Here is a 19,905-nt window from a genome sequence, read left to right on the forward strand (position 1 = left end):
GATTGGATTGCCTGATTGGATACAGAGTGATTGGATAAATAGGTGTTTCCCCCTAATATATCGTTATGGTAAATGTAAAGGAGATTGTACAGAGATTGTACAATCAGACTATATTGTGTATGGCCACATTTATACAACTAAAATTACCTAGTTGCACTTTTAGTGTCATTAATTTTTAACTGCACACCAAAAACAGAAGCAAATACACATTTTGCCACAATAAAAAAGGGTGACAAATGCAGCAAAGCATGCAGTAAAAACGTGCAACTCGCACCACGCCAAAATGTCCAATGAGCTACTTTGCTATGTGTAGCACAGCCTATTGAAATAATTGGGCTGCCCAACGTGCGTCACTGGGAAGATGAGGCAAAAAACGTGCTCTCCCACTACTCTAGGTGTGAAAGCGAAAGTGAAATTGGTGCTTTTTCCCAAGAACAATGAGGCTCCATTGACATCTATGTGTTTCCAAATGCATGGCAAACCACACAGAAAATGCATGCTTTGCCATGCATTTCAGAAACACTGCAAATGTGCATTGTCCTTGTGTTGTCATTACATGTTCAAGGCACCCCAAGGCACCGGCAAACACAGCAAAAACTGCAATAAGGGATCATATTCTGCACAAAAAAAGAGTTCTGGAGCTTCTCTGGGGAAATGGTCATGCATAGGGCAGCCCATTCAAGTGAATGGGCTGTCCTATGCATGACACGTAAACATGCTCCAAAAAACAAAAAACCAATGCGAGTATGTGAATTTTCACTACGTGGAGATGTGAATGAGGACAACTGAGTGTCTTTGTCCACTCCCTCCTATATACTGTACTTGTATGAAGATGGCAATACACTATGCATTGTGCAATCTCTGTGCAATTGCCTTTATATTTACCAGAACTGTGGATAAGGAGGACCCACCTATCTATCCATTCACTTTGTATCAAATCAGACCAGTGGCGGCTGGTGCTCCATGGGCCGGGGGGGGAGGGCGGCGTCAGGCGGACCACACCATACCCCTCCCCCCCCAGACCATACCAGCCGGTACACCATACCCCCCCCCCCCGGTGGCCAGCTCACTCACCCTGAACATGTGGAGGGCAGGCAGGCAGCAGCAGCAGTGGTGGCGGCTTCTCCTCAGTCTCCTGCATCTCCTCCCTCTTCCTCCTCCTCCTTGGCCAATGGCATGGCTTCTCCCTTCGGCCAATCAGGAAATGGGTCTCAGGACCCGCTTCATGATTGGCCAGGAGGAGGATCTGTGTGACAATAGCGAATATTCATTCGCTATTGTCACTCAACTGGGTGGGCTCAGGGCGCAGTGCTCTGCACCCCGAGCCCACCCTTTTTTGAAGCCTATTAGAGCCTCTGGCTGTAATCATGTGCTTCCAAATAAAAAAAACCTCTTTGGAATCCATGCGTCCGGCATGTAGATTAGGGGGCCGGATGCATGGATAGGGGGGTCGGCGCCCTTGCGCCCCCAATGGGCGGGCCGCTACTGAATCAGACAGTCCCTTGTACCACATAGCTGATGGGAGATCTAAAGGAGATTGTACAGTCAGATTGTATAGGTAGTGGGTGGAAGGTGGTATTGTAATGAGGGAGGTGTGGTCCAGAGTGGTGAAAAAACCCTATCACACCCTCTTCTGTGATGCAACAAGGAAGTGAAGGCTTCTGGGAGATGGCCTACAGGAAATTAATGCTGAGAGATGATCTGCCGGAAGTGATGGCATCTAAAAATAATTTTAAAAACTAAAAAAACTAACAAAATTTAAAGGGAAGTGGGAGAAAAGGATATTGGGATGGCTCAGCCAGAAATTGCATTGAAAAATGCTTCTATGTATTCTGAAATGTGAAATTCTGCCCGCAATGGTTGCTTATTACATATATTTGGTGCATTTAGAAACACATCCAGTCCTTTAAGACAATCTACAGAGTAGGCTAAAACTCATTCTGGTGAAAGGCTGTTCTACGTTTCCACAGCTCATACCATAAAGTCCTCTTGCTGTATGTCAGCCCATGGGGGTAGCACTTGGTACATCTGTATACTTTCATAATAACCCCGTTTGGGGCTGTTAACCATTTTCCTGAATTTAGGATTCTTCTTCTTCTGTCCCATGGGAGGAGCTCAAGCCCCAGGACCAGCCAGTGCCTCCCAACTAGTCCCAGCTGGAGCTCTTCAGGTTCCCAACCATGGATAAAATATCCCACTTAACCAGGGCCATCCTAGGGGGCACAAAGATTGTGCTTCACACCCTTTCCCACGGGGAACCTAATTAACCTCCAGTTTGACAGAGCCAGCCTTATCCACACCGCTACACGAGTCCACTCAAGAGATGTTTGTATCACTTAACCCTCCCTTTTAGACTGTAAGTTCTAACGAGTGTACATAGTGCAGAGCTCAGGAGTGCGCTGTGTACAGAGTGCAGGGTTCAGGGGTGCACTATGCATAAAGTGTAGGGTTCCGGAATGAGTTACGCACAAAGTTCAGGGGTGTGCTGTGTACAGAATTCAGGGTTTATGGGTGCGCTATGCACAGTGGGCAACACCAACCCCCTCCCTAAAGCTTCCTTCCATCTCTCTCCTACCTTGCCTGGCTCCAGTACCTCCCTCTGTAGGGGGCTTTGCCTTACCTTGTAGGGAGAGGAAGCAGAGGGTGAAAGTTGGAGGTGGCAGAATGGAGTTCCACCAAATTCCGGCTGCAAAACTGGGTGTGAGGGCCACATGAAAACGTCTGGAGGGTCGGATTCGGCCCGCGAGCCTTGTGTTTGATATATGTAGCTTAGAAGATGTCCTCAGTCTCCTCTTTCCAAATGATCAGACAGCAAAATTGTAATTGTGTAGCAAAGGGAAAGGCTACAGCAGGGGCTGATCTGTGTAATGCATTTATCATTTGTCAAGAATTGCATGGGCACTGGGATTTATATGATGATGTCCACTCTGAGCCATCATCTCAGTCTGGGAATATATGCTGTACCCAGATGATGCCTGAAAAAAGGCAATGCCATCCTCCTGGAGAGAAAAGCAGATGTGGGTATTGTCAGGGAAAGTTCTGTATTGTATTATCTCTATTTGATAAATAACTGGAAGTGTTACCCCTTACTTACATTACTTTGCATGCAGTTTAAGCAGAAGTACAGTCAAAGCTCTTTGACTGTGCTTCTCTGTATCACAAGAGTGCAGTCTGTTCTGCACTCCTGTGACCCATTTTCTGCAGAAAAGGGGCTGAAGCCCGCTATTGGCTGATGTCCCAGAGCCGGGGAAAGATCCAGACCATATAGTCAGGATCCACCCACATGCCTGGACCGGCACCTAGCTTAGCCTCTCAGCTATCCACTGAGAGCCTGAGTCAGCCACTTCTGCCCCTTCGACAGCCACGCACTCCATAAGCGCAGGGGGGCAGAGGAGACTACGATGACTGACAGACACCAGCTCTCTGCTCACAGAACTCTGAGAACCGAGCAATCAGCGGCGTTTTATTGCTCAGCTCTCAGTCTTAGAGCCGGCGGGAGACAGATGCAGCACCTAGGTAAGTATAAGACCGCATTCACACTGCAGCGGCACGACTCTGTACTACTTCGGGGGCGACTTGTGAAGTCCCGTGCACCGCGACTTCGGCGTGACTTGCACGGACTTCATATAATGAATGTCTATGCAAGTCGCTCCGAGGTCGCCCCGAAGTAGTACAGGACCCTTTTTCTAAGTCGGAGCGACTTGTGTCGCTCCTATTAGAACGGGTCCTGTAGCAGTCAATGGACCACGAGGGACCGCGACTTGTCAGGCTGACAAGTCGCCTGACAAGTCGCGGCAGTGTGAATGGAGTGTAATTTTAACAAAATGCCCTTACTTAGCTTTTAAAGTAAATATTATATCTCATGTGAGGTGTTTTGTTTCAAATGTTGCTTTATGCATTGACATCTCCATAGATCCTTTAATTTGGAAGGTATAGTTACCTGCTGATTTGACATCATCGACAGGCAGCTTAACTCTTCAACAGGACACAGATGTTGAATCCAAAGGAATTTTACTTCAGTAAGGTGCAGTATGAAGGATGTTTTGAAGTGTTGAGGGAATGTGGAAGAAAAAGGAAGGATTATACATACTAGCACTCAACAGGGTGGGTGTAACATACCAGACTGTGGAACCAGAGATGACAAGGGTGGCCTCTTGGGCAATTCCCATCCAAGCACCCCTGGTAGGGGAGACAGGTGCTGCTAGAGCGGTGGAGCTGTTGTAGTGAGCTGAATCTTGGAAACTCAGGCGTCCTTCCAGTTGTAGTATACAGTCTGGTCACAAGTCTTGTTCAGCGGCAGACAGGTGCAGGGTCAGGATCAAGTTCAAGGTCAGAAAAAGGCAGAACTCGGTAACATGTTGGCAGTGAGGTACCAAGGCAGGAGACATAGTCAGAGATTCAAGCTGAGGTCGGTTACACAGGCAAGCAGCAGACATAACTGGCAGGGGTGATCCAAGAGAGGTGTCAGATGAAGCCAGGTCAAGAATAAGGTTGGCATACTTTCAAGAACCAGGAACACAGGAACTGGAGCTAAAGACAACCCAGCACTGAGGCCTGGCAGACTCTCGGTTTACATAGGCTGCTGTCTGTGGATGTGTGCATGTACGCGCACATGCCGGCACTTATGCGCCAATGCTCACCTGCGTCTGCATTCTAGTCCTTGCCCATTTGGTTAAGCTTCTATGCTCACGATCCTGCACATGCGCACAAGAATGGCCACCTGATACACAGAAATTAGCACCTGCTGTACAGGATCCCTGATAGAGGGAGAAACAAAGTGTTTGTAGTGTAGGACAGAATACACTCAGAGGCCGAGGGGGTTAAAAACTGTATATTGTAAGAGTTCCAACAAGAGTTCCAACAACGTATAAACAGGCTCAGCTGGAAGGCACAACCGACTGAAGCTGCTTAAAAGCAGTGGAGGATCAAGTTACTGTACTGATGCCTACAACTTTTTCAGGGAGTAGCCAGAATGCGGCCTGGCCGGTACACACCCAAATGGGAGGCTTCTTATGAGATGATGGCTTTGTCCCTGCACTTTCCCTACTCCTCAGGAACCTTTCCCTCCTGCTAAGCACTGTCCCTGCCAGGTGGGGAACCTGTCCCTACACTTGCCACTTGCATCAAGCATGCCAAACCCAGAAGCCAGTATCCTAAATAGACTCTGTCTGACCCAAGATGGCCACTGAAGTCATATGGGGCACCAGCATCCAATTGGACAGCTGTCTCCCTGTTACTGCAGGAAGTCAGAAGAACCAGGTTCCCCACAACTTCCTTCCCCATCTGCATTGCCACTTTGGTCGAGCACCACCTAAAGTGGGGAATACAGAGTGCCCCTGCCTACATAGGGGATGTGCCAAATTACAAAAAAAGTTGTAGCGGCCCAAAACTACCATCAATTGTCAGTTCACCTCAGAACAGTAATACCTATATTAAGATCTATTTTTACTACTTCAGCTCCACAAAGCTTCTGTTAGGCCTGGTTCACACCTATACAGGTTGCAGTTTGCATATTCCAATTGCATTTTGCACTTTTCATTACACTTTTCTTTTCCTTTGAAGTTTATGGAACCAAAAATACAACCTACTGGTCCTTGGCCCTATCCATAAAACGCATAGAGGTGAATGTGACCCATAGGAAACCTTGTGAAAAGGGCCGTAGTGTGTTTCTGCAAAACAGAAAATGCACTAAAAAATGCATAGGTGTGAACCGGACCATACTGTTTTTATATATATATATATATATATATATATATATATATATATATACACAGGGTTTTTTTTTTTCTGAAAATAGGTGCAGGAACTCATCCATGACCTCCGCTCCAATACACATACACCCTCCAAACTGCATCAAATAGTGGGTGTATTCACATTTTACTACCAGTGAGAGGGTCATACGGGAGCATTGAATACTAGGAGTGCATATTATTCAGAGTTTGTGGGGGTTGGTGTTTTTACACACAGAGTGCAGAGTTTAGGGGTGTGCTGCATACAGAGCGCAGAGTTCAGGGTGCTCCACACACAGAACTGCCCTCCACAGCTGCCAACTTCTGCATCTCCCATCCGCATCTCACGTTCCCCCCTCTTCAGCTCAGACCTCTGCGTGCAACCCCCTCTCCATTGCCCCCATCTCTCCCCCTCCTTAAAAGCTCCACCATCTTCCACATGTCTTACTTTTGTTGCTGTATTAAGAATAAGATTCCAGCTGGCTACAGTAGTACCTCCCCACACACTATAGGTGGTTCCGCCTCTTTCACTTGCAGGGAAATAATCCAATGGGGGTTTCAGCATCCACACTCCACCCTGGGCACCTGCATCTCCCTTGTCCCTATCCTGAACCCAGTAGGAGACGCTGAGAAGATCAGATCTGTGGGAGCCATTTGGAGACAAACTTTCACTTGTAAACACAGAAGCCGTACCTCTGTCTTTACAAGTTATGGTGGCGAGCAGGGAGCCGAGGACCTGAGCCAGAGGTGGTGGAACTGAGTTACACCAAGTTCCAGCTGAAAAAAACCCCAGTATATATATATATATATATATATATATATATATATATATATATCAACAAAAACAAAGAACGTGTTTAACATTTTGTATCACAAGAGGTATTAGTAGAGTAAAAGATTAGAGAGCCAGTAAACCGGATGGGGGCAGGGGGGTTGGCACATAATGGTTTTGCTATAGGACCCCATCATTCATGGTTATGCCCCTTGGCACACACTATACAGAGACAGGACCGTTTCTAAAAAACAATACGGAAACAATTTTTTCCCCTTGACCAGGCATTACCATGACAATTGATGACATCTGATTGGCTGTAATGCCTTATTTTACTCCTTATGTAGATTGCAATATGTTTACAAGGTTTCTTTTGTACTCCACAATAAAACATGTTATTTTCTCTTGATCTGCCTCACATCTCCGGAGCACACAGTGCGTCCCTAACAAATGGGATTTATGATCCCCGACTTCCTTCCTTCTGTTTCTGATTAAATGAGGTCTTCCCCTCAATTAGCCTTACACACTCTCATGTCTCATTCAATTGCCTGTGATTATATTACCTCTCCAAAAATATCTGAACCATTTCTTCTGATCTAATGTACCCAGTGCAGGGAACGTTGCAAAGCGTAATAATTTGAATTTATGAGATCCCTCCTATTACGCCCCGTCAAATAACAAAAAGCTAACAAAAGTTAATTCCCGTCATGGCTTGCTATAGGTCACGGTTGTTATGCTTTTGTTATTTGCATACAATTACGCCCGGGATAGATTTATGTTCCCGGCTCTGAAATCACCATACAATGATTATTGCCTTAATAAAATGGCTTATAGTCGCCCTTCACTTTTAAACCCTGCAAAGTAAATGGAAACGTATAATAAAAGGGTATGGAGGACTCAAGAGCCATATGTAATAAAGCGGTGATTTCTTTGTGTAGAGATCTACTGAAAATTCTTTAGTGCCTTCATTTATACAAATATACTCAGTACTGATGCTGTTGGGTTTACAATTTAGCTTCAGCCAAAATAAATAAATACGTGATTGAAACAGTTTATCGGCCAAGCCAGGTTAAAGGAAATATATCTGCATAGGCCCTTGGTGCCCACTCTGCGGCACAAGGGACACTTGCTGCAATTGATTTATAAAAGGGACGGCAATGGTAATTGTAGCCCCTTGCAACATGTCCTACACCATGGGCCAACTTCCCAGCCACACCTATAGCCATAGTTGCCAACATTTAAAAAAAAATTCCAGGGACACTTTGCAGCACAGCTATCAATTACCACACCCACTTCACTGAAGCTCCGCCCACTCTGCATAATTAATCTCGTCTACTTATCAGATTATAGAGTCTACTCCAATATAGAGAGAATTACAGGAAATTAAAAAGGGAATTTCAAACTTAAGGCCACAGTAGCAGAGTTGGAATAAGTCTCCCATTCAGCTGCACTACTTCTGCATAACATTTACGGGCAGCCTGATTAACAGGCGCTTCCAGGGACAATATAAATTACCTGGGACAGGCTCCTATTTGCAGGGACTGTCCCAGGAAAAAAGGGACAGTTGGCAAGTATGCTATAGCATATCCCGCGTCTCTGACCTTCTCCTGAGGTATGTCCACTGATGATCTATAATAATGTTATATATGTTGTTGAACATGCTGTGCGACCCTTTGGTGATGTCAAGGGCAACAGTTGAGGCCCTCTATACCTTGTGAGTTGACAACCACTGGTCTAAGCAATGCTGATATTTGAAAAGAAGAGAGTGAAGCACACTAGAGAACTACAAGTAGGAGATTGTAGCCAGCAAGTGGAAAAGAGCTCATTTACAACTTAGTAGTGAAAATTAGACAGGTAAGGGAAGGGAGAAGAGAGCAGCGCCACCTCAGTGCATATTAAAAGGTAGATTTATTGCATAAAAACAATTTAAAAATCACAGGAAGGAGATAAAAAGCCAACATGATAAAATGATCATCTACATAACTTGGGGGAGGACTTGGAGGTGGAGAGGAGCAGCCACTGACCTGGGCTGTGTCAGTGGTGTCCGGCAACGCCTGAAGAAGGAGCACGCATGCTCTGAACGTGAGCACCCCCCTGCTACCACCAGATGTGACATAGAATGCTGGAAGACAGCCCAGGAACCAGGAAGTGCTGGAGACCACCGACTCAGCCCAGACCAGTTGCTGCTCCTCTCCATCTCCAAGTCACTCGCGATCGCTCCCCGCTGAGAGAGAAGTATGGTCAGCTATTATAAACATGGCGAAACGTTCTTCTCTCTTGAAAAATCACAGAGCACCTGTGATTAGAGTTGAGCGGACACCTGGATGTCCATGTTCGGCGGGTTCGGCTGAACTTTAAAAAGAAGTCCGGGTCCGTTTCCCCGGACTTTTGCCGAACTTTTCCCGGACACCGAATCCCATTGAAGTCAATGGGGACCCGAACTTTCAGGCACTAAAATGGCTCTAAAACACCAATGGAAAGGGCTAGAGTGCTGCAAATGGCAGCAAAACGTAGTTAAGACCATGGCGAGTGCTCTACAAACAAATGTGGATAGGGAAATAACTTAAAACAACAAAAAAAAAACAGAAAAATAAAACAATGTTCTTCATCTCTGAAGGACGAGGCCCATATGGAGTAGGAGGGAGGTTGAGGTGGTGGTGGATGTGGCGGTGTCATAGGCGTGCGCACAGGGTGTGCCGGGTGTACCTGGGCACACCCTAATCACCTAGGGCACATAGCATTATCGCTCTGTTTGCCAGTGAAGAGATGGGAAAGATCTCCCTCGGACCTGCTCTGCTCTATTTCTCTTTGCCAGCAGGGAGAGTAATGTATCGGGGCCATGTACATGTAGGCAAACACATGCTTGTGTATTTAAACTTTGGGGTGCACACCCTAATGCAATAGGCTGCGCACACCTATGGGCGGTGTAGGTGGAAGCGGCGGTGGAGGAGGACCAGGGCCGGATTAACAGCATCATGGGCTTGGTGCTGAGGATGTTGAAGGGCCTTAAGGGCCGTGCCTTGGCATGCACCCAGAGGAGGAAGGGTGCAGCCATGCATGCCTAATTCAACATGGGATGCTGTCCCTGAAGCCCATAAACACATCCATGCATCGGCAACTGTCCCTCCTTGTCCGGCCTTCGTGCTGTGTGGGGAGGTTCTGAGGGAGCTGCCTGGGGAAGCGAGCATAGAAGCCAGACTTCTGTGTTTACAAGTGACAGAAAAGCGGTAACAGTGAATATGGCCAACCCGGGGCCTATATAAAAGGTAGGGGCCTGGAGCTCCAATAGCCCCTACGTTAATCTGGCCCTGAGGAGGACGAGGTAGCCAACACTGCTTCTTTTCAGAAATTTTAAATGAGGGTACACCCCAAAAGAGTGAGACAGAGCAAAAATAGAACAATGGCTGGGTAAGGTCGGTATCCATCGCTATTCTGCACAAGGTACGGAAAAGTCCCATGGGATCCATGCCTGGTTCATTTTAATGAACTTGAGCTTGTCCACATTGTCTCTGGACAGGCGGCTGCGCTTGTCTGTGATAAGGCCCCAAGCCGTGCTAAATACCATTCAGATAATACACTGGCCGCAGGGCACGCCAGCACCTCAGAGGCATAAAGGGCAAGCTCAGGCCATGTGCCCAATTTGGAGACCCAGAAGTTGAAGGGGGCAGACCCATCATTCACTACATGTAGGCGTGTGCACACATACTGCTCCACGATGTTGGTAAAATGCTGCCTCCTGCTAAGACGTTCCATATGAGCTGCTAGTACTGTTGTTTGTTGTGGTGTGCTGACAAAGCTTTTCCACATTTCGGCCATGTTAACCCTGCCTTCTGAGGTGCTGGCAGTGCCCTGGTTGCGTTGGCGACCTCTTCCTCCTCCTCTGCCTTGTGCTTCCACTGTGGCCCCGCTGTCAGGTGGGAATGCCAGCAGCATCGCGTCTACCAGCGTGCGCTTGTACTCGCGCATCTTGCGATCGCGCTCCAGTGAGTGAATTAAGGACGGTACGTTGTCCTTGTAACGGGGATCCAGCAGCGTGGCCACCCAGTAATCAGCACAAGTTAGAATGTGGGCAACTCGGCGGTCGTTGTGGAGACACTGCAGCATGTAATTGCTCATGTGTGCCAGGCTGCCCAGAGGCAACAAAAGGCTGTCCTCTGTGGGTGGTGTATCGTCTGTGTCCTCTGTATCCCCCCCAGCCACGCACCAGTGATGGCCATGAGCTGGCCTGGGTGCCACCCTGCTGTGAACATGGTTCCATCTCCTCCAGCTCCTCCTCCTCATCCTCCAGAACTGTGCCCCTGCTGGACAATTGTGTCCCTGGCGTTTGTGTGTGCAGGAACCCACCCTCGGAGCCCCTTGTGAATGACTGCCCTGAAAGCCTTGGAAATGTTACCTCTTCATCCTCCTCCTCCTCCTCATCCTGTGCCACATCCTCTTCCATCATCGCCCGAATTGTTTTTTCAAGGAGGCATAGAAGTGGGATAGTTAAGCTGACAACGGCGTCATCGGCACTGGCCATGTTGGTGGAGTACTCAAAACAGTGCAACAAGGCACACAGGTCTCGCATGGAGGCCCAGTTATTGGTGGTGAAGTGGTGCTGTTCCGCAGAGCGACTCACGCGTGCGTGCTGCAGCTGAAACTCCACTATGGCCTGCTGCTGCTCGCAGTCTTTCCAGCATGTGCAAGGTGGAGTTCCACCTTGTGGGCACGTCACATATGAGGCGGTGAGCGGGAAGGCCGAAGTTACGCTGCAGCGCTGCCAGGCGAGCAGCAGCAGGGTGAGAACGCCGAAAGTGCGCACAGACGGCCCGCACTTTCTGCAGCAGCTCTGACATATCGGGGTAGCTTTTAAGGAACCTCTGCACCACCAAATTCAGCACATGCGCCAGGCAAGGGATGTGCGTCAAACCGGCTAGGCCCAGAGCTACTATGAGATTTCGCCCGTTATCGCACACCACCAGGCCAGGCTTGAGGCTCGCTGGCAGCAACCACTCATTTGTCTGCTGTTCCATGCTCCTCCACAACTCCTGTGCGGTGTGTGGTTTTTCCCCCAAACAGGCAAGTTTTAAAACTGCCTGCTGTCGTTTACCCCTGGCCGTGCTGAAGTTGGTGGTGAAGGTGTTACGCTGTCCGGATGAGGAGGCGGTAGAGGATGAGGAAGCGGAGTAGGAGGAGTTAGGAACAGGAGGCAAACTGAAGCGCCCTGCAATCCTCGGTGGTGGAAGGACATGCGCCAAATTGCTATCCGCCTCAGGCCCATCCGCCACTGCATTTACCCAGTGTGCCGTTAGGGAGATATAACGCCCCTGACCGTGCTTACTGGTCCACGTATCGGTAGTTAGGTGTAGTGATGTCGCGAACCTAAAATTCGCCGTTCGCGAACGGCGAACGCGAACATCGGCAAATGTTCGCGAACCGGCGAACCGGGCGAACCGCCATAGACTTCAATAGGCAGGCGAATTTTAAAACACACAGGGACTCTTTCTGGCCACAATAGTGATGGAAAAGTTGTTTCAAGGGGACTAAGACCTGGACTGTGGCATGCCGGAGAGGGATCACGCAAAAAAAAGTTCTTAAAAATTATAATTTTTTGATAGAGAGCCAATTATTGGAAAAATTAAAAAAAAATAAAAATAAAAAATTTCTTTGGATTTAGCATCTGGGGGGTCTAAAACGTGTACCTGTGAAGTTTCAGCTCTGTAGCATGTCCAGAACCCCTAAAAAACAGCATTTTTCTTATATTTTCAGGAATATGGCTTCTCTGCGGCTGGCTTTTTCTCTTGCAGGCATTTATCGGGCATTTTTTTAGGCAGGCATGTCATTTTTTGTATTTAGTGTCTGGGGGGTCTAAAAAGTGTACCTGTCAAGTTTCAGCTCTGTAGCATGTCCAGAACCCCTAAAAAACAGCATTTTTCTTATATTTTCAGGAATATGGCTTCTCTGCGGCTGGCTTTTTCTCTTGCAGGCATTTAGCGGGCATTTTTTTAGGCAGGCATGTCATTTTTTGTATTTAGTGTCTGGGGGGTCTAAAAAGTGTACCTGTCAAGTTTCAGCTCTGTAGCATGTCCAGAACCCCTAAAAACAGCATTTTTATTATATTTTCAGTAATACGGCTTCTCTGCGGCTGGCTTTTTCTCTTGCAGGCATTTATCGGGCATTTTTTTAGGCAGGCATGTCATTTTTTGTATTCAGTGTCTGGGGGGTCTAAAAAGTGTACCTGTCAAGTTTCAGCTCTGTAGCATGTCCAGAACCTTTAAAAAACAGCATTTTTCTTATATTTTCAGGAATATGGCTTCTCTGCGGCTGGCTTTTTCTCTTGCAGGCATTTAGCGGGCATTTTTTTAGGCAGGCATGTCATTTTTTGTATTTAGTGTCTGGGGGGTCTAAAAAGTGTACCTGTCAAGTTTCAGCTCTGTAGCATGTCCAGAACCCCTAAAAAACAGCATTTTTCTTATATTTTCAGGAATACGGCTTCTCTGCGGCTGGCTTTTTTTCTTGCAGGCATTTAGCGGGCATTTTTTTAGGCAGGCATGTCATTTTTTGTATTCAGTGTCTGGGGGGTCTAAAAAGTGTACCTGTCAAGTTTCAGCTCTGTAGCATGTCCAGAACCCCTAAAAAAATAGCATTTTTCTTATATTTTCAGGAATACGGCTTCTCTGCGGCTGGCTTTTTCTCTTGCAGGCATATATATCAGTGGTGGGTGGGCAGTGGCACAGTACACTCTCTGTGGACCTGACAGCAGTCACTGGCACCCAGGCAACTGCAATTTAAAATATATATATATATTTTTTTTACTTTGCAAGCTGCTGTGCCACCTTATATATCAGTGGTGGGTGGGCAGTGGCACAGTACACTCTCTGTGGACCTGACAGCAGTCACTGGCACCCAGGCAACTGCAATTTAAAAAAAATATATTTTATTTTACTTTGCAAGCTGCTGTGCCACCTTATATATCAGTGGTGGGTGGGCAGTGGCACAGTACACTCTCTGTGGACCTGACAGCAGTCACTGGCACCCAGGCAACTGCAATTAAAAAATATATATATTTTTTTTTACTTTGCAAGCTGCTGTGCCACCTTATATATCAGTGGTGGGTGGGCACACAGTGGCACTGCAGTGGGCACAGTACACTCTGTGGACCTGACAGTAACTGGCAGCCCAGGCAACTGCAATAATAAAAAATATTTTTTTTTTTCAATTTATTGCAACAAGATGCTGTGCCACCGTATATATATCAGTGGTGGGCAGTGCACTGCAGTGGGTACAGTGCACTCTGTGGACCTGACACAGCACTCACTGCAATTATGACAGAGGAAAAAAAAAATATTTTTTAAAATGCAAGGTACTGTTCCTGTGCCACCCGAAATGAGTGTGGTGTGCACACAGTACAGTCTGTGGTAGGTCTGTGGCCTCTCACACACAGCGGGCAGGCAACTGCAGTGTACAATAGATATATATAGATATATATATAAAGAAAAAACTCTATTACCTTACCAGCCCTTAAAAGGGCTTTTGGGGACACTATATATATATATATATGTATATATATAAATAAAAAAAATCCTCAATTACCAGCCCTTAAAAGGGCTTTTGGGGACACTAGATAGATATATATATATATATATATATATATATATATATATATATATATATATATATATATATATATATAAGAAGAAACAACTCAATTACCAGCCCTTAAAAGGGCTTTTGGGGACGCTAGGTATATATATATATATATATATATATATATATATATATATATATATTGTAAGGGATTAGCTCGGTGGTAGGCGTATGGGTGACCCCTTTGGGGGGGTCGGCACACAGGGAGATAGCCGAGGAGTGGTTGAAAACAATAGTTTTTGGTTTATTCTTCAAACAAGTGCATGCAGCAAAAACATCAAAATAAAATAAAACACAAAATAAATCCTGGCCGCTGTGGGCGTCTACCTTCTCACAGCTGGAACCTACCTAAGAAGTCTTCCCAACCTACTGTTGGGCCGACACTGCTGATCCTACAGCAGACACTCAAATGTCCATTTGTTTGCTTTTCACACAGCACAAACATTGTCCATTGAACATGTCCCTTTGTTTTCTTTCACACAGAAACACTTCGTCTTCTCACCTTTGAGACGTCTTCACTCGTTTTTACCCTCCTGAGCGCACACCGCTTCAGGAGGTCTTCCCCATGCTCACTCAGCTTTCAGGGGGCACACAGGACTGTCCTCTACCCACATGGCGTCAGGATGCAGCCGTTTGTCTGCCTTCCTCTCCCAGCCCACACGGCGACAGGAGGCAGCCCTCAATAGATTTTCTCTGGACAAATTATATAGAGGCCTTGATCTCCTCATTCTGAACAGCTGAAGGCCTTTCAACTTCTTTACACCTTCCTGCTGCCTTTGGCAGCCGACACCCTATAATAATTAGTGAACTTTTCAAAGCAGGTGGGAATGTGTCTCCTCTCAGTGACTACATTCCCAGATTTACCTGACTTCCTGTCACATACCCCCCCCCTCTTGTTTCAACCCTAGGGTTGGGACACATATTTCCAGGCACGCATGTGTCAGGCACTGCTGACTCACTGATAAGCCTCCTATTATCCTCAAGCTTCCGGATGAAACTGTTTTGTCATCTTCATTGACGGATTTCTCATAAATGCCACACAGTTTTGTCTCTCATCTCATATACACATTCTTCAACTGCATTTTTGGCATCATTTTGCTCCTTCTCGTTTCTGTCATCTTCATTGACAGCTTTCTCATAAATGTCAGACAGCTTGTCCCTCATAACCGTCTGTCCAATCCACCATGGAGGACCGTGATCCATAGGCAACTCAATTGGGCTAGTCTTAATTAGGGTTGAGCGGACACCTAGATGTCCGTGTTCGACGGGTTCGGCCGAACTTTAAAAAAAAGTCCGGGTCCGTGTCCCGGACTTTTACCGAACTTTTCCCGGACACCGAACCCCATTGAAGTCAATGGGGACCCGAACTTTAAGGCACTAAAATGGCTCTAAAACACCAAAGGAAAGGGCTAGAGTGCTGCAAATGGCAGCAAAACGTAATTAAGAGCATGGCAAGTGCTCTGCAAACAAATGTGGATAGGGAAATAACTTAAAACAACAAAAAAAAACAGAAAAATAAAACAATGTTCTTCTTCATCTCTGAAGGACGAGGCCCATATGGAGTAGGAGGGAGGTTGAGGTGGTGGTGGATGTGGCGGTGACATAGGCGTGCGCACAGGGTGTGCTGGGTGTGCCTGGGCACACCCTAATCACCTAGGGCACATAGCATTGCCAGTGAGGAGATGGGAAAGATCTCCCTGGGACCTGCTCTGCTCTATTTCTCCTTGCCTACAGGTACATGGCCCCGATACATTACTCTCCCTGCTGGCAAACACATGCATGTGTATTTCAACTTTGGGGTGCACACCTTAATGCAATAGGCTGCGCACACCTATGGGCGGTGTAGGTGGAAGCGGCGGTGGAGGAGGACCAGGGCCGGATTAACAGCATCATGGGCTTGGTGCTGAGGATTTTGAAGGGCCTTAGGGCCGTGCCTTGCCATGCACCCAGAGGAGGAAGGGTGCAGCCATGCATGCCTAATTCAACATGGGATGCTGTCTCTGAAGCCCATAAACACATCCATGCATCGCCAACTGTCCCTCCTTGTCCGGCCTTCACGCTGTGTGGGGAGGTTCTGAGGGTGCTGCCTGGGGAAGCGAGCATAGAAGCCAGACTTCTGTGTTTACAAGTGACAGAAGAGCGGTAACAGTGAATATGGCCAACCCGGGGCCTATATAAAAGGTAGGGGCCTGGAGCTGCAGCTCCAATAGCCCCTACATTAATCTGGCCCTGAGGAGGAGGACGAGGTAGCCAACACTGCTTCTTTTCACAAATTTTAAATGAGGGTACACCCCAAAAGAGTGAGAAAGAGCAAAAATGGAACAATGGGTGGGTAAGGTCGGTATCCATTGCTATTCTGCATAAGGTACGGAAAAGTCCCGTGGGATCCATGCCTGGTTCATTTTAATGAACGTGAGCTTGTCCACATTGTCTCTGGACAGGCGGCTGCGCTTGTCTGTTATAACGCCCCCAGCCGTGCTAAATACCCGTTCAGATAATACACTGGCTGCAGGGCACGCCAGCACCTCCAAGGCGTAAAGGGCAAGCTCAGGCCATGTGCCCAATTTGGAGACCCAGAAGTTGAAGGGGGCAGACCCGTCATTCACTACATGTAGGCGTGTGCACACATACTGCTCCACCATGTTGGTAAAATGCTGCCTCCTGCTAAGACGTTCCATCTGAGCTGCTGGTGCTGCTGTTTGTTGTGGCGTGCTGACAAAGCTTTTCCACATTTCGGCCATGCTAACCCTGCCTTCTGAGGTGCTGGCGGTGCCCTGGTTGCGTTGGCGACCTCCTCCTCCTCCTCCTCTGCCTTGTGCTTCCACTGTGGCCCCGCTGTCAGATGGGAATGCCAGCAGCATGGCGTCTACCAGCGTGCGCTTGTACTCGCGCATCTTGCGATCGCGCTCCAGTGAGTGAATTAAGGACGGTACGTTGTCCTTGTAACGGGGATCCAGCAGCGTGGCCACCCAGTAATCAGCACAAGTTAGAATGTGGGCAACTCGGCGGTCGTTGTGGAGACACTGCAGCATGTAATCGCTCATGTGTGCCAGGCTGCCCAGAGGCAACGAAAGGCTGTCCTCTGTGGGAGGTGTATGGTCCGTGTCCTCTGTATCCCCCCAGCCACGCACCAGTGATGGCCATGAGCTGGCCTGGGTGCCACCCTGCTGTGAACATGGTTCCATCTCCTCCTCCAGCTCCTCCTCCTCCTCATCCTCCTCATCCTCCAGAACTGTGCCCCTGCTGGACAATTGCGTCCCTGGCGTTTGCGTGTGCAGGAACCCACCCTCGGAGCCCCTTGCGAATGACTGCCCTGAAAGCCTTGGAAATGTTACCTCTTCATCCTCCTCCTCCTCCTCATCCTGTGCCACATCCTCTTCCATCATCGCCCGAATTGTTTTTTCAAGGAGGCATAGAAGTGGGATAGTTAAGCTGAGAACGGCGTCATTGCCACTGGCCATGTTGGTGGAGTACTCAAAACAGCGCAACAAGGCACACAGGTCTCGCATGGAGGCCCAGTTATTGGTGGTGAAGTGGTGCTGTTCCGCAGAGCGACTCACGCGTGCGTGCTGCAGCTGAAACTCCACTATGGCCTGCTGCTGCTCGCACAGTCTTTCCAGCATGTGCAAGGTGGAGTTCCACCTTGTGGGCACGTCACATATGAGGCGGTGAGCGGGAAGGCCGAAGTTACGCTGCAGCGCTGCCAGGCGAGCAGCAGCAGGGTGAGAACGCCGAAAGTGCGCACAGACGGCCCGCACTTTCTGCAGCAGCTCTGACATATCGGGGTAGTTTTTAAGGAACCTCTGCACCACCAAATTCAGCACATGCGCCAGGCAAGGGATGTGCGTCAAACCGGCTAGGCCCAGAGCTGCTATGAGATTTCGCCCGTTATCGCACACCACCAGGCCGGGCTTGAGGCTCGCTGGCAGCAACCACTCATTTGTCTGCTGTTCCATGCTCCTCCACAACTCCTGCGCGGTGTGTGGTTTGTCCCCCAAACAGGCAAGTTGTAAAACTGCCTGCTGTCGTTTACCCCTGGCCGTGCTGAAGTTGGTGGTGAAGGTGTTACGCTGTCCGGATGAGGAGGCGGTAGAGGATGAGGAAGCGGAGTAGGAGGAGTTAGGAACAGGAGGCAAACTGAAGCGCCCTGCAATCCTCGGTGGTGGAAGGACATGCGCCAAATTGCTATCCGCCTCAGGCCCATCCGCCACTGCATTTACCCAGTGTGCCGTTAGGGAGATATAACGCCCCTGACCGTGCTTACTGGTCCACGTATCCGTAGTTAGGTGGACCTTGGCACAGATGGCGTTGCGCAGTGCACACCTGATTTTTTCCCCCACTTGGTTGTGCAGGGAAGGGATGGCTTGCCTGGAAAAGTAGTGGCGGCTGGGCACGACGTACTGTGGGACAGCCACCGACATAAGGTTTTTAAAACTGTGCGTCTCCACCAGACGGAATGACAGCATTTCAAAGGCCAATAATTTTGAAATGCTGGCATTCAGGGCCAGGGATCGCGGGTGGGTAGGGGGGTACTTCCTCTTCCTCTCAAGTGTTTGGGAGATGGAAAGCTGAACGCTTCCACGGGACATTGTGGAGATGGTTGTTGGTGACCCAGGTGGTGGTGTTGCTGACAGATCGTCTGTTTGCGGGGTGGCAGGTGCCGGTATCACTACAGATGTGGCTGGAGCGGCCGAGACTGCAGCAGAAGAGGAAGCAGGATGAGCCAGAGACGTTTCTTGGTTTTGAAGGTGTGTACTCCACTGCAGCTCGTGCTTTGCACTTAGATGCCTGATCATGCAGGTTGTGCTCAGGTTGAGAAGGTTCATGCCTCGCTTCAAGCTCTGATTGCACAGGGTGCAAACCACTCGTGTCCTGTCATCAGCACATTTTCTAAAGAACTTCCACGCTAGAGAACTCCTTTGAGCTGACTTTGGTGCGCTCGTTCCCTTGCTGCGTTGGGCAGTAGCGGGCGTAGTGTCTAGGGCACGGCCGCTCCGCTTCTGCACCCTGCTCCCTCTTCTGCTGTGCTGGTGGCTCTGTGCGACCACCGCCTCTTCCTCCAAACTACTCAGTTCACCTGCATGACGTTCATTCCATGTGGGGTCGAGGACCTCATCGTCCTCCACATCATCTTCCACCCAGTCTTCACCCCTGCCCTCCTTGTCGGTCTCCACAATGCTGAACGCCGCAGCAGTTGGCACCTGCGTTTCGTCATCATCGGAGACGTGCTGCGATGATCCTTGCATGTACTCATCTTGAGAAATAAGTGGTTGGGCATCGCTGCACTCAATCTCTTCCACTTCTGGGGCAGGGCTAGGTGGATGGCCCTGGGAAACCCTGCTGACAGAGTCCTCAAAAAGAATAAGAGACTGCTGTATGGCTTGGGGCTCAGACTGCTGGCCTGATTTGCAAGGGGGTGAGGTGAAAGACGGTTGGACATTGGCTGCAGGTGCCAACTCTGACCTTTCTGCAGTAGACTGGGTGGGAGACAATGTGAAGGAACTGGAGGCACTGTCAGCAGCAAACCAATCTACTATCGCCTCAACTTGTTCTGGCCTCATCACTTCTAGGGGCGTTTGATGCCCTACCAAATACTGATGCAGGTTCTGTCGCCTACTCACACTTGAGGAAGGTGTTTCACTTGTGCGTGTAGCTGGCACAGATCGACCATGTCCTCTCCTTGCAACAGGAGCTCTACCAGCAGCACCACGACCCAGGCCACGGCCCTTATTTGACGGTCTCCTCATATTTCTGTAATTTAAGATCTTGCCCTAGAAA

This window comes from Pelophylax lessonae (assembly GCF_965119305.1).
Source record: "Pelophylax lessonae genome assembly, chromosome: 5".
In the NCBI taxonomy this organism is placed as follows: Eukaryota; Metazoa; Chordata; class Amphibia; order Anura; family Ranidae; genus Pelophylax; species Pelophylax lessonae.